The sequence below is a fragment of the Pagrus pagrus genome (genome assembly GCF_965226575.1).
Source record: "Pagrus pagrus genome assembly, chromosome: 15".
Taxonomy (NCBI): Eukaryota; Metazoa; Chordata; class Actinopteri; order Spariformes; family Sparidae; genus Pagrus; species Pagrus pagrus.
In genome coordinates, this window is record NC_140199.1 from 8,089,647 (window position 1) to 8,102,526 (window position 12,880).

Here is a 12,880-nt window from a genome sequence, read left to right on the forward strand (position 1 = left end):
ATCTACAGTTTATGCGGTCAGCCTTGAAAGCTGCTTTAAACATCTCACATAAACATTCACAGTTTTTTTTTTTTTTATTTCCTGCTGCAGGAGGAAGCAAAAACATCCAGAGACCTCACGACAATCCTAATTAACTGTTTTCACACTTATTCTCCAGTCAAAGGGGGTAAATCTGCCTCATTTGCATTCTGTTGGAGGCATAAATATAAGCCAATGAATGTCTTTTAAAGGCTGCTTTGAAAGTGTCAGAGGCCTTAACGTGGTGGAATATAATTAGATGTGAGTGCGGTCAGAGTGGTGTTGTGTGGCTTTGTTTGAATCGTATTATGCCATCTCTGAAAGGCGACGTTAAAAGACATTTCGGCGGCGGCACCGTACACACACTTTCAGCGGAGGTGGTACACACAGTACAATGGGACGCTCTTAACAATCACTATTATCAAATGTAAATTACACTCCCATGAGCTGCTCATTACAATATCCCATATGTAGCTTGTGTCACACGTTGTTAAATTCTCAATTCAACACGATCTCCCCTTTTTAGCTGCTGATAATCACAAGTGCTCTGGTTGTGAAGTTAAATTAGGAAAGAAGCAGGAAAGATATCCAACGATGTGTAACAAGCTAAAATCATAGGAGAGGTCAGCGGTAGTAGCTGGGTCTTCTGTTGTGATTCACTCAAGGTTATTTTGGATAGTAACTCATTATTTCATGGAATAAACGACAAAGAAAAGGTTGGACCTAATGAAAAAAGATTAAAGACCGTTTATTTTGATATTAAAGACTGTACCGCAAGAGAGGTTAGTGTTGTAGTACCGAGCAGGACCGAGTAAAAAGAGCTGCTGTGCAATGAGGTGATTTGAGCATGAGAGACTGATTCAAGGTTGCAGTGAAATATTCATTCAAATGAGGTAAAGAGTGGAGCAGCATAAGAATAACCCGTCTTTAAAGATTAACATAACCCTTGGAGATGTTATTGTATCCCCGTAACCAAGTCTCGACTTCAGCAGGTGCAGAACAGCTCTCCCTCACTGTGAGTTACTGCATTAAGTCCCTCAAATTTAGTGGCACAATCATGAGCCTCCCGTTCACTCTCTGGAGTAGAAGAATCGCTTTGCATTTTAAAAAGGTCAAACACTCAGATCTCTGCCAGGAGGAATTGAGGGAAGAAATAATGTCTCTCTGCAGAAATATGCAGTCGCACACAACTGATCCTCTCAAATACCCACTGTACAGCGCACAGATTAGAGGTCTGCGCGTGTTGACTGTCATCCTTTAACAACTGGTGTATAAACAAAGGCGAATCATAATATCAAACGCTAATGTGGTTGGAAATTGTAATCGTTATCAGGATTTGTATTGATTTCTATGCTAGTGGCTGGAGTGTAATACATAACGGTAACAGTGTGGTCATGATAGGTATTTTAAGACAAATAAAGCACCTTACTAATGAAGGATCAGCTTATAATGAGCAAACGCAGCTTTTAGCGTAGGATAAAATCTGTAACAATAAAGCAGCAACTCTTCAAAATGAGGAAAATACATCCAAATGTGTCTTCTGAATTAAGGGTACCAACATAAAGGGCCACGGGTCAGATTCAAACCCTGGACACAGCGTCCGCACATGAGGCGCACGCTATACCAACTGAGCTAATAAGGAACTTAACATCATTAAAAGCGTAAACGGACATCATTTCAAACTACATCACTCACTTGGTCTTTCAGCATTAGGCTATTGTGCCTACATTCAAATCGAATTTGAAGTTACAGAGACAACCGCACAGCAGTGATCCTTCCAGTTTCCTCGGTCTCTTCCTCCTCCTGCCATCCATCCCCTCTGCTGCAATTGCGAAACATATGCTTCAGTTGGTGTCCCCTGTTGGCTGGTGTTGGTCTTTGGAGAGTTTGGGTTCATGCCCAGTAGTTACATTGTGCTGAAGACAAAATGACCACAGGGAAAGATGCACTCAGGACAAGGGCCAAGAGCCCCCAGGCCTGGGACCACACACACAGGGCGCACAATACAGAAACTATGTCAAGATACAGAGTAAAGGATATAAATGATTAATTTATCGCTAACGGTGATTTTCTTTCAACGCTTTGCCGGAGAAATATGCAGACTGAAGTGACCAGGAAATCCAAAGATATCCTCTGCCATCTGTGCCTCGTTATATGGTCGGCACTACTGTGCGAATGAATGCGAGGGTCCGCAATCATTCTGCTGCTGACACTGGAGCTAAAAAAAAAGGGAGAATATAGATTGCATGTTTTAAGCATGACATCAAGGCACAGCTGCATCTACTGCTGTGTCTGCACCTGTGGCATGAAGAGGGAGGAATGAACTCGGTAAACATGCAGTCGAGCACTGACTCAATCCATCTATGTATGCAACAGGAATAATTACAGCCAGGGATGTAGGCAGGAGTGTAGACATACAGAGGTCAACACTCAAGTCCACCCAACTCAACCATAACCCCTCAGAAAATGTTAACCAAAATCTACAGTACAGCTGCAAAGACTCTTTAACACTGCCAGGAAACAATATTTGGTTGGGAAACAGACTAAATCTCTGATTTATTCACCATTTACTGATTTCATTATTGCCCTAAAGGTAGTCGTATTTAAATTGATTGATTCTACAACTGTAAAATCACTTGGATGTGTTACTTTCAAATGCAGAGTGTAAATTCCCCCTGGAGGTGGTTTCACCAGATGTTAGTAAGTACAAGAACCGGGGAGTCAAAGTGAAACAAGAACTTGTGGGTTCTGTTGCAGAAGATCAAAAACCTGATTTGAAACTAAAGACATTTCTAAGAATGCTAACCAAAAATGTATCCTTGGAAAATCCTGAACAGTATGTGGTGTCCTGAGTGATTGTAGCCTATTGAGCAACACTAGAGGAATACAGGCTAGCCTCGAAGTGGCGTCAAGACTTCTGCTCTACAGGCAGAAATGGTCACAGATGAGGTAGGCTCATGTTTTAACGTTTTATTCATGTTGTGTTTGGTAACGTTAGTGACATCCTCTCTGACAGTCTCTTTAGTCTCAACATCACTAAGTTAAAATGGGTTGCACCACACAAACTACTGCTGTTTTTCTTTTTTTTCTTTTTTTTTTTAGAGATTAGCTCTATAATAATTACACCCAGGTGTCCAAGTAGCCCAGGCTAAACCAACTGACAAAACTAATGTTAGCTAGCTGATATAACCAGTTTAGACTGAAGACTTTAGCCTAGTAGGTTAGCTAAATAACCAACAGAAACATTGTCGTTCAGGTTAATTTAACGTTAGCTAACGTAATTCTAATTCTAGCTAAGGCAGAAAAGTTGCTAACGTTAGTAAAATCACATTAGCTGAGTTTACAGTTAACCTAAAAGACAATTGTTGTTGGTGATTGGCTAACCTACTAGGCTAACATTTTGTAATTTGTTAAAAATATATATTATATTTGGGAATGTATATTAAACTCAACTTATTCAACAGCATTTTAATCAAGTGTTGATCATGTTTCAGAATACACTACCTCATTTAGTCTTAAGTCTAAACTGGTTATATATTAGCTAGCTAACGTTAGTTTTGTCAGTTGGTGTAGCTTGGGCTACTTAGACACCTGGGTGTGATTATTATAGAGCCAATCTAAAAAATTACAAAACTAACAAAAAGAAAACCCCACTAATCAGCACTAGCTAGTGTTATGCAACCTATTTTAACTTAGTGATGTTAAGTCTTGCATTTAAAGCTATCATGTGTCACTGGTTACATATTAGCTAGCTAACGTTGATTTTGTCAGTTGGTGTAGCCTGGGTTACTTGGATTATAGATATTATAGAGCAAATCTAAAAATAAAAACCCACTAACCAACAATAATTTGTGTTGTGAAACCTATTTTAACTTAGTGATGTTAAGTCTTGCTTTAAAAGATATAATGTGTAACTGGTTATATTAGCTAGCTAAAGTTAGCTTTGTCAGTTGGTGTAGCATGGGCTACTTGGACACCTGGGTGTAACCAATTATTATAGAGCTCATCCCTAAAAAATACAAAAAATCCCATTCACCAACAATAGTTTGTGTTGTGCAACCTATTTTAACTTAGTGATATTAAATCTTGCTTTAAAATATATATCATGTGTAACTGGTTATATATTAGCTAGCTAATGTCAGTTGGTGTAGTCTGGGTTACTTGGATTATAGATATTATAGAGCTAATCTAAAAATAAAAACCCACTAACCAACAATAGTTTGTGTTGTGAACCCATTTTGACTTAGCGATGTTAAGTCTTGCTTAACAGACTTTTAGACGAGGGAACCAGATGTGCAAAAATGCTAACAGATTTCCGGGTTTTAGGACTACAAACTACAAAATAGCCTCATTCCTGACGTTAAAATGACCTCTGTAGGTAACATTCACTGTGCATGTGTGTGTGTGTGTGTGAGAGAGAGAGAATAACATTAAGATACACTGAAGATCTGAACCTATACTTTAAACTTGTTCCTAAAATAATATTACAGCGGGGGGTAAAATAAAAAATAAAAGGGCTCGTGTTTCTGGAACATTCTCACTGTCCCATCTTCATCATCCTCAAGAAGTGTGTCTCATCTGTGCCGCGTGTGTGTGTGCGCGAGGGAGAAGTGGGCAAAGGCTCCGCCTCACTCAAAAAAAGGCGAGAGAAAAAAAGGAAAAGCAAACTGATACACACCTCTCAATTCTGGCAGGAGGAAAAGAATAGGAGTGTTTATGAACCGTATAAGTAAACAGCAGGATAACCAGGCACACCGAGAGCCGACGCGACTTCCCCCCCGTACAAAAAACGACAGCAAGCCACCGCTTCCACACCGCCGGAGATTGTCCCGTTGCGTTCAGGATTAAGTTTTTTTTTTATGTCATCTAAAGGTGGATCATTATCTAAATCCGAGATAACAAGCGAATTTGAAATGCGTAGCCTGCGATGCTATTTCTGGAGCCCCCAAAGCCGACGTTTGAACTCTCAGTAAACATCCAGTCGAGGTAGGATTCAAAGATTATTGCACAAGAGAAAGAAAAAAACAAAAAAAACAAAAGGTGGTGTGAGATATTTCAGTGTGTGCTCCACCGGGAGGGGGGGTTAGTTTCTTTTTTTTTTGAAAGATATACTCGCGTCGCTGTCCATGTGTCCCTGCGCCATCAGCAGCGAGGAGGGACGAGGGAGGGTGGGGAGAAGACATTTAGCAAGATACTCCACTTCACAGTGAGGTGGGAATTGGCTTTATTAAGTTGCTAATGAGCTGGGCAGCTCTGAGGTAATGGTGAACCAAAAAAAAAAAATTCAATAATGAGTGATTTCCTGCACATATTTACAGACTTAGATATATACATTTAAAAGAAATGTGTGAGGATATTGTAAGAGTTTGATGAAAAGTTTGGTACAAGTGTGTGCGGTTGCAACATTTCCTGCTAGCATGTGTGTGTGTGCAACCAAGCAAATCCTAAGTTTGAACTTCCACTTCTTCATCTGCAGCCTCCCTAATTAATGAGGGGCTTAATTAGTGAGCCAATCAGGCATCCATATGAGCACCTGCACATTTATTTTTTTTAAAAACAGCAGGATAATCCTTTCATTTCCACAGTTTTGACAGGCAGAGTGGGCATTTGGTTTCTCAAAGGCAACTCTCTCCACTCTCCTTCTTCTTCTTCATTTTTTTTTTTTTTTTACTGCATTTGGAGGCTCAAGTGGAGAAGCAGGAGGAGGAGGAGGAGGAGGGCGGCTCCATTGTCTGGCCAGTGAAGGGGTGGGGATTGAGGCTGTATGCAGATGTGCTGCTGGCAACGGACATCTGCTCTCCCCCCCTGTGGGCATTGTCACAACAGGCAGGGGAACTTAGAGTGGAGCCTGCCCGCAGAGAAAAGGCTTTTGTGAATGATATGCAACGCCTCACCCTTCCAGAGGCGAATGTTTGCATTGGGAACTCAACATTTATTAGAGATATCTGATCATCTCAAGTCAGGGATTATGTTGCGTCTGCACCTTAAAAAATACATCAGACACAGCACTTCTTGTTTTGTCATTGCTTGATGGGGATTACCTTTCCCCCCCAGCTCCTTCAGTCCCACCTGCAGCAGCACCACCCTCCCTGTAACGCCTCCAATTCAACTCCGCTGGGGGTTGAACTTCTTCTCACGTCTTTGTGGTCCCGGCATGTGTTCGGATATGAAAGCCGGCCTCCCAAGGCAAACGCATCACAGGCACCATCACAATGTACATGGCAGCTCCTATCAGGCCCTTTTTTTGATTTATCGCCGTGGAGGAAAAAATGCCAAGGAAATGCAAAACCGACGCTTTAATATTTATGATATCGTGCGCACGGCTTGTGCTTGATGGTAGCTATCGGTGTGGATGCTGTGCGTGTGTGTTTGTATTGGAAATCAGGAGTCTCATTTGCCTCAACAGATATTCCCTGGTGACTGGTGGAGTCAGTGTACTGTGATTACAAACATGATTTGTGCTTGTACAGAGCCCTGTTGTACATGGCTGATCTGCTGTACAACATGCCTGCGTAGGGGACTCATTTGTGTGTTTCTGCTGTATTATAACACGTCGGATAGCGGAGAGAGGCGAGCCGGGGAGCGAGTGTACCGATGCAGGGAGAGATGATGGTTTCTGAAAGCACATGTGCTGTCTCTCACCACCTCGCTCATTTAGCATGCTTCGGACGGAGGATGCATGTTACGTTTAGTTTACGTTGCCTTTCTTTTATTGTTGACATGATTACTTTATAAAGAGAGGGAAGGAATCTGAATCATGCACCGCCTGTTTTTGAAGTCAGAGAAGCAAAGTAATTACAATTGGTTAATCATATTCTCAGAGACTAATACTCCCATTTAACACAGTAATTTGGACGCTGCTGAAATAGCTCTTGTGAACTCTTCTGAGAATTCCCATAATGGCCGAGCCACTAACGGCTTCTAAAAGTTCCCATAGGAGTTGGTGTGAGAGGATTTTACTGTCATGTGATTGTGCTATGCATTGTGGAGAGGAGGTAATGGGTGTGAAATTACACTGTGCCATCTGCAAGAGGCCGAGAATGAACAGCCCGATGTCACTCAGACACACTGCTTTTGCAAAAAAAAAAAAAAAAATCACCGAGCCAGGCAGATTTACCGCAGGTCTTTTTTTGGACGTGGCTGCAAATCATATTTTATTGAGTAATTCTTAGCTTTTCTGTGTTTTGAGAGTTTTGTTTTGAGAGGGAAAAAAAAGACATTCATCTACAGCCCATTAGCCGGTTTAGCTTTTAAAAGTTTCATGGTCTCCTGATAGAATATTTGAATGTGAAACATTGTTCTTTGTTTCCTGCTGAAGTTCTGGCTCACAGATCATTAGACATCTTAAAAGTTGAGATCGTATTAAGGCTTTGATGTTGAAAACAAAGATTGCGCTGTGAAGCAGAGTGCTTCAGAGGAATTACAGTGATGAGGGAACAGTCGTACTGTAATTATTCTTTGAGCAGCTCTTGTACTGTATCTCACGCTGGCTGGTTATAGTTTTGTCTCCGAGAACAGACATTTAAAGAATCGTCTGTATGTTGGGTGTAATTGCTGCAGTCTGTAAATTTGCAGCACCTGTTTCTTGCTTGTTCTAACACGCTCTGTTGTGTCTCGGTTGCCTCTGAGTCAGTCGTTTTTGTTTGTGGTTGTGAAGGATAGTTTTGGGAGAGTGGATGTGGACTGCGCCAGACAGCAGCAGGTGTCTGATTCACTTCACTGATAAGGCCTGTTTGCACAGTGTGCTTAATAGATACAGGAGTCTGTCTGTTTTTTATGTGTGTGTGTGTGTGTGCATTCTTGCCTGCCAGGCAGTGATATACTATATACAGTATGGAGACATAGATACATCCTCTGTTGTTAGCTCTTCAGTGCAGCTGAAGTCAGTTTTCATACTCTCACAGCTTCTCTGTAGCTTGCTCCTGCCATATTGGCATCCTACAAGCTTGTTTGTAAGCTTTGCCAATCCAAAATGATGTATTTAATAGTCATTCCCAGTTCAGCTGGCATAGTGGCCAGAAAACAAGCAAATTATAGTCCAGGGTTTTTAATTGAGACAATCAAAGAAAAACTGCAGAATCATCACGTCGCTGCCAGATATTACATATAATATCCAGAGCGATTAGCTGACTACGAAGCACTATTAGATTCCACTCCCAAAATGATGTATATCACCGTTCCCAAAGCAACATGATGCATGTTGCCGTGTACCCCGGCTGAGTTTAAGCAAGAAAGCGACGGTTAGGTTTCGGAAAGCATTGTGGGATGAGTTCAAATGACTGTGTTACTTGTGTAGCTTCAGTTACAAACTGAAGGGCTGCACGATATTTGAAAAAACTGACATTGCGATATTCTGGTTCTCTGCGATATAAAAAAAATACAGGAATTGTCATTAGATAACTCGAAAAGCTCTCTTTGGAAATAATGCATCTAGAATGATCAGGTGCTTTTATGTTACGTACATTAACTTCAATTCCAGTATTTATGTAACTTGACTTCTTTTAACTCAAAAAATAACTAAACATTGACTTTTGGTTGCACACTAGACACAGACAGCCGTCTCCAGGGTGAACGTCCTGTGCTTGTTTTCATTATTGTGTATTGTGTACGACCACTGCTTTGTTATTTCCCTGGTTATTGTGCACCTGAGTGTGTGAATGTGTTTAATTTACGGGTGTCCGGAACATAGTCTTGCAGCTTGTGTAGAAAACGAAGATCAAGCTTTGATCTTGTAAGATTTTTCACTTTGAGTTAAAACGTAAATATTTCCAAACTAAAGACAAAAATACAGATAATGATGGATTAATAATCGATCCTACTGTTCTTACCTCTGAAGGAGGTGGGGCTGTGTGTGCACCACAGGCTCGCTGTCAGATATGTATCAATATTTGCACTTATTGATCCAATATTAGTCTTTTGGCAGAAAACAAGAGCCAGGCTGACACCTTCAAACCAAAAGATAGATATTTACAATGATATAAAGCAGCAAACATTTGTTACTTTGAACTTATTGTGTCTGCTGTATAATGTCATCATTCACATGGAAGAACAAAAAGTAGAGGTAAAGTTGTGTTATTTGATTAATAAAGTAAAAGTGAGAGTAAAAAAAAAAAAAAAAAGAGAGAGTAAAGTGTCGGTTTTACTACAGGGGCACATGAAAAGAACAGTCTTAGTTAATGTTATTAGAAACACCTGTGCTAAAGGTGTGCTGTGAACAAGGCCAGTCATTCAAATGACTTTAGCCTACAGTGTAGTGAGGGTGGGGACAATATGTTGTGGACGCATAAATGAGCATATCTCTAAATTATTAACTCATTATATGATTGTAAGAAAGTGCTAAGCAGCAGTGGGGGAACAGAGGAGGATGTTTACTGATCTCTGTATTTATGACCATGGGAGTTCGCTCACACCACTTGGCTGTCTAATAGCCTCCCACCTGGCGTAAACCATCACACTTGGAGTCCCCGCTCCTCCTTAATGACTGGCTATTTTCGTCCAAAGAAGTCCTAATTGCTCTCAACTGCATGCACGGACATTATGCCAGAGATTGGTAGAGCGAGGAGGGGGGAGGATGAGGATGGATGAAGGGGGGACAGTTTGAAGATCTGAAAGGGATGTAATACACTGTCTTTCTAACATGGAAAAGTGTGTGTTTGCCAGCAGGAGAAAAGAAAAAAAAAAAAAAAAAAAGAGTTGATCTTCTCCCACTCACCTCCCCTCCCTCTTTTGGCATCGCCAGAGCTGCCATTAACTTTCATGCAAACCACAGAGGATTAGGAATGAATAGTGGCACCGTCTTCCAACTATGTGTGCACGTACATGTGTGCTCGCGTTTGTGTCTGCGTGTCACTTTTGCAGGAACTAGCAGAGACAAAGCACCATCTGCACGCAGCAGGCTGTCCTGACTGCCTGCTCCACTCGCTGGGGCAGGGAAGAGGCTTTCTGTGAGCATTGTTACGAAACCAACTCTGCTGCTGCTGCTACGCTGCTTGTTAATGCTGACAGCTAATAATGTCCTCCTGGATGACGGTGCCTTGCTGGAGCCAGAGTGAAGAGACAGAGACTAATGAAGAGAGGCAGGAAGTGAAAGAGAGAGAGAAAGACAGAAACAGATAGAGAGGAAGATACCAGTGGAGTGTGCAGCTCGTGTCTGTCCGAGCTGGTGAAGTTTCCTGAAGAGGATTATGCACACAAACAGAGAGAATGAAAGTACAGGCACATGTATTGTATTTTATTTCCTCTTTTTTTTTTTGTGTTCCTTCCTTCCTGCTCGCTCTCTCCTGTCTCAGCGTCTCAGGAGGGAGGTGGCAGGAGGAGGAGGAGGAGGAGGAGGAAGGGTTTCATTGTGTCTCGGTAGGGCCCCTATTCCAGTCCAGCTGACATAGACTTGTGTCAGGAGGATCCATCCTGCTGATGTTAGGCAAGCTGTAAAGTGAAAGAGATGTCTAAAATGCTGAAGTGTGCTCTGGCCAGTGGAGAGATGGCTCTGTTTGTTTGCCATTCTGCTGAGCACCACTTCGCAGAGAAAACTTTTCTGACTGAATCTGCTGACAGAGAGAAAGGGGGTGGGGTGGGGGGAAAAAAGAGTTGGAGTTGGTGGTTTTGGGAGTCACTTGTGGGCACACAGAGCCTTGCCCATTGTGAGTCTGTGACATTGACATTTGGAAATGGTGAGGGGGAGAAAGGATTTAAAAAAAAAAAAAAGAAAAAAAGCACACTTTTTTCAGCTCTCTTGCCTTACAAACTGTTTTGCCTCTGCTCACAGTACTCAGAGACAGCAGTCATTGAACCTTCCAACCACATGAATATGCATGATAAGTCCGCTCTTCTTCTCTGCCCTCTGAGCTGTATTTTTTTTTTCCACCCAGAGACCTGTCGTGTTGTGTTTGATTGGCCCTGACATTTGAAAAGGTCCTTGAATAAAGAAAAAAAAAAGTTGTTTATGACAACTGGAGAACTCTCCTTGCAGCGGAGAAAAAATGGCATTTTGAAAGGAGCACAGCTCCTGCATATTTAAATGCTAATGGCTCTGTGAATGTGCAGGCTAATAGGATGTTTCAATCTGGAGTAGTGCAGTATGTACACTTTGAGCATGCAGGCACGCTGTCTGAGTGCTACTTCTAAATAGCCGTGGAAGGTGCATCAGCTCGTTTTATTAACTGATTATGTGGAGTCTTAAGTTTTTTCATAAATGATCACTTTATTTTTTTTTTATGGCAGCGTGGAGATTATCTCAACACATAGGCACAAAGAACTGGTTTAGAAAAAAAACCCTGAGGGAAATCTGTTTTTGAAGTTCTGGCATCTGTGATGCATTATTGCAATGGTTATGATGCAGATAAAGTTTAACAGCTTGTTTTACAAGCTTTCTGATGCTGTGTGGCAGAGTAGGGCTGCGAGTATAAGGCGGGGGGCCCCTGGGGTTCTGGCTGGGCAGCCCTGTAGTGAGGCGTCAGGTCCGTGGTTTATTATGAGCTGTTTTGTTAGCAGTAGGCAGCCACAAGTACCATGGATCACCCTGGACTTTAACCTGCCTGCAGAGTATTTGTTCTCATAGTCCTGCTGGCTCTCATTGTGTGGACACGGGACAATTGATGATGTCGTTAGATAAGAATTTGTATTGAAGATGAGCCTGTTATCTCACATTTTACTTAAAACATAGACATGTTGAGCTCTGTTTGAAGAGTAACATCATAATTGTTATGTTATGCCATTTTAGCCCTTCATTGATAGTTGAGTGATTGTTTTTACTTTGCAGATTCAGATTATTCACTGTTTATAGGCTATTACTTGTTGTGTAAATAATCAGATAGTGTTGTGGGCACGAGATTGAGTGAAACACACAAAAAAAATGCTGCGTCACAGCTAAAATATTGCATTTTATGCTGTATATCAGGCCCGATGGTTGACCACGCAGATAATGGGTCTCTCCTTAGATGTCACCATTGCATGATATGAACCCTGGACCATTAAGACCAGTTCACATGAGAAAGTGTCACAGTAAAATCACATGTCTGGTTCAAGAAGCTCGGTGAAGTAGTGACACCTTGCAGGGTTAGTTCATAAACTGCTGTATCTGGCGAGCAAACAGGAAACATGCTAGATCTCGTAGTGTGTCACAGTAGATTCTCCAACTTGTTTTTATTTTATCTGGGGATTTTTAGTACTCGTTTTTTGTTCTCAGTATTTTACATAATTTAATTCAGTAGAGATTAAAGTTTATTATTCTATGTTAAATAAAATCTCTCTAAGCTAACAAGCTTGCTAACTGTCAGCCAGGAGCAGATGGTAATTTGACAGAGGAGGGTGAATAAAACGCAGCTAATAAGCTACATAGCTTCTTTCATTTTAGACTCCAGCTTTCTGATCCCACAAAGGTCATCGCTGCCAAGACGGCTTGCTATTGAGAATTTGCGTGTCAAAGTTTACCCAAAGTTGAACCTCACGTGAAACATATTTGTGGATTTACTTCGCCCACGCGAGCGAAACCACTGATTGCTGCATTTATGTTGAAGTGAATTGATTTTGCTGTTTTTAATGCTGGTTCTTCCGGGCCCTTAGGCCAGTAAGATATTTTTTTAATGCTGCAAGGTTACCCTCGCAGTCCCGGTTAAATCTGTCTACATACCATGCTTTCATGCATCTAACAGCCTCTTTGCTTGCATAAATACTGGCAGGAGTCCAAACAGGGAAATCTGGCAGATGTCCATGAAACCATTTGACTCCTAAACCACACTGTTAAGTGAGAGGCTGCACTTCCCATTGATTTGAATGAGCAGTGGACATCAGCATGGCTGCTACTAGAGAGCTGTAGAGCTCACACAAACACACACACACACACACACACACACACACACACACA

The 12,880-nt window shown here is 41.6% G+C and overlaps 1 protein-coding gene across 1 annotated transcript in view; it reads left to right on the plus strand.

The window, feature by feature from the left end:
• The first annotated feature begins 4,684 nt into the window (after nt 1–4,684).
• ctbp2a (C-terminal binding protein 2a) overlaps nt 4,685–12,880 on the plus strand; it is a 75,196-nt gene continuing 67,000 nt past the window's right edge. Inside the window, exon 1 of the mRNA XM_084375224.1 lies at nt 4,685–5,004. The gene's annotated coding sequence lies outside the window, so the exon portion shown is untranslated. The remainder of the gene's footprint in view (nt 5,005–12,880) is intronic.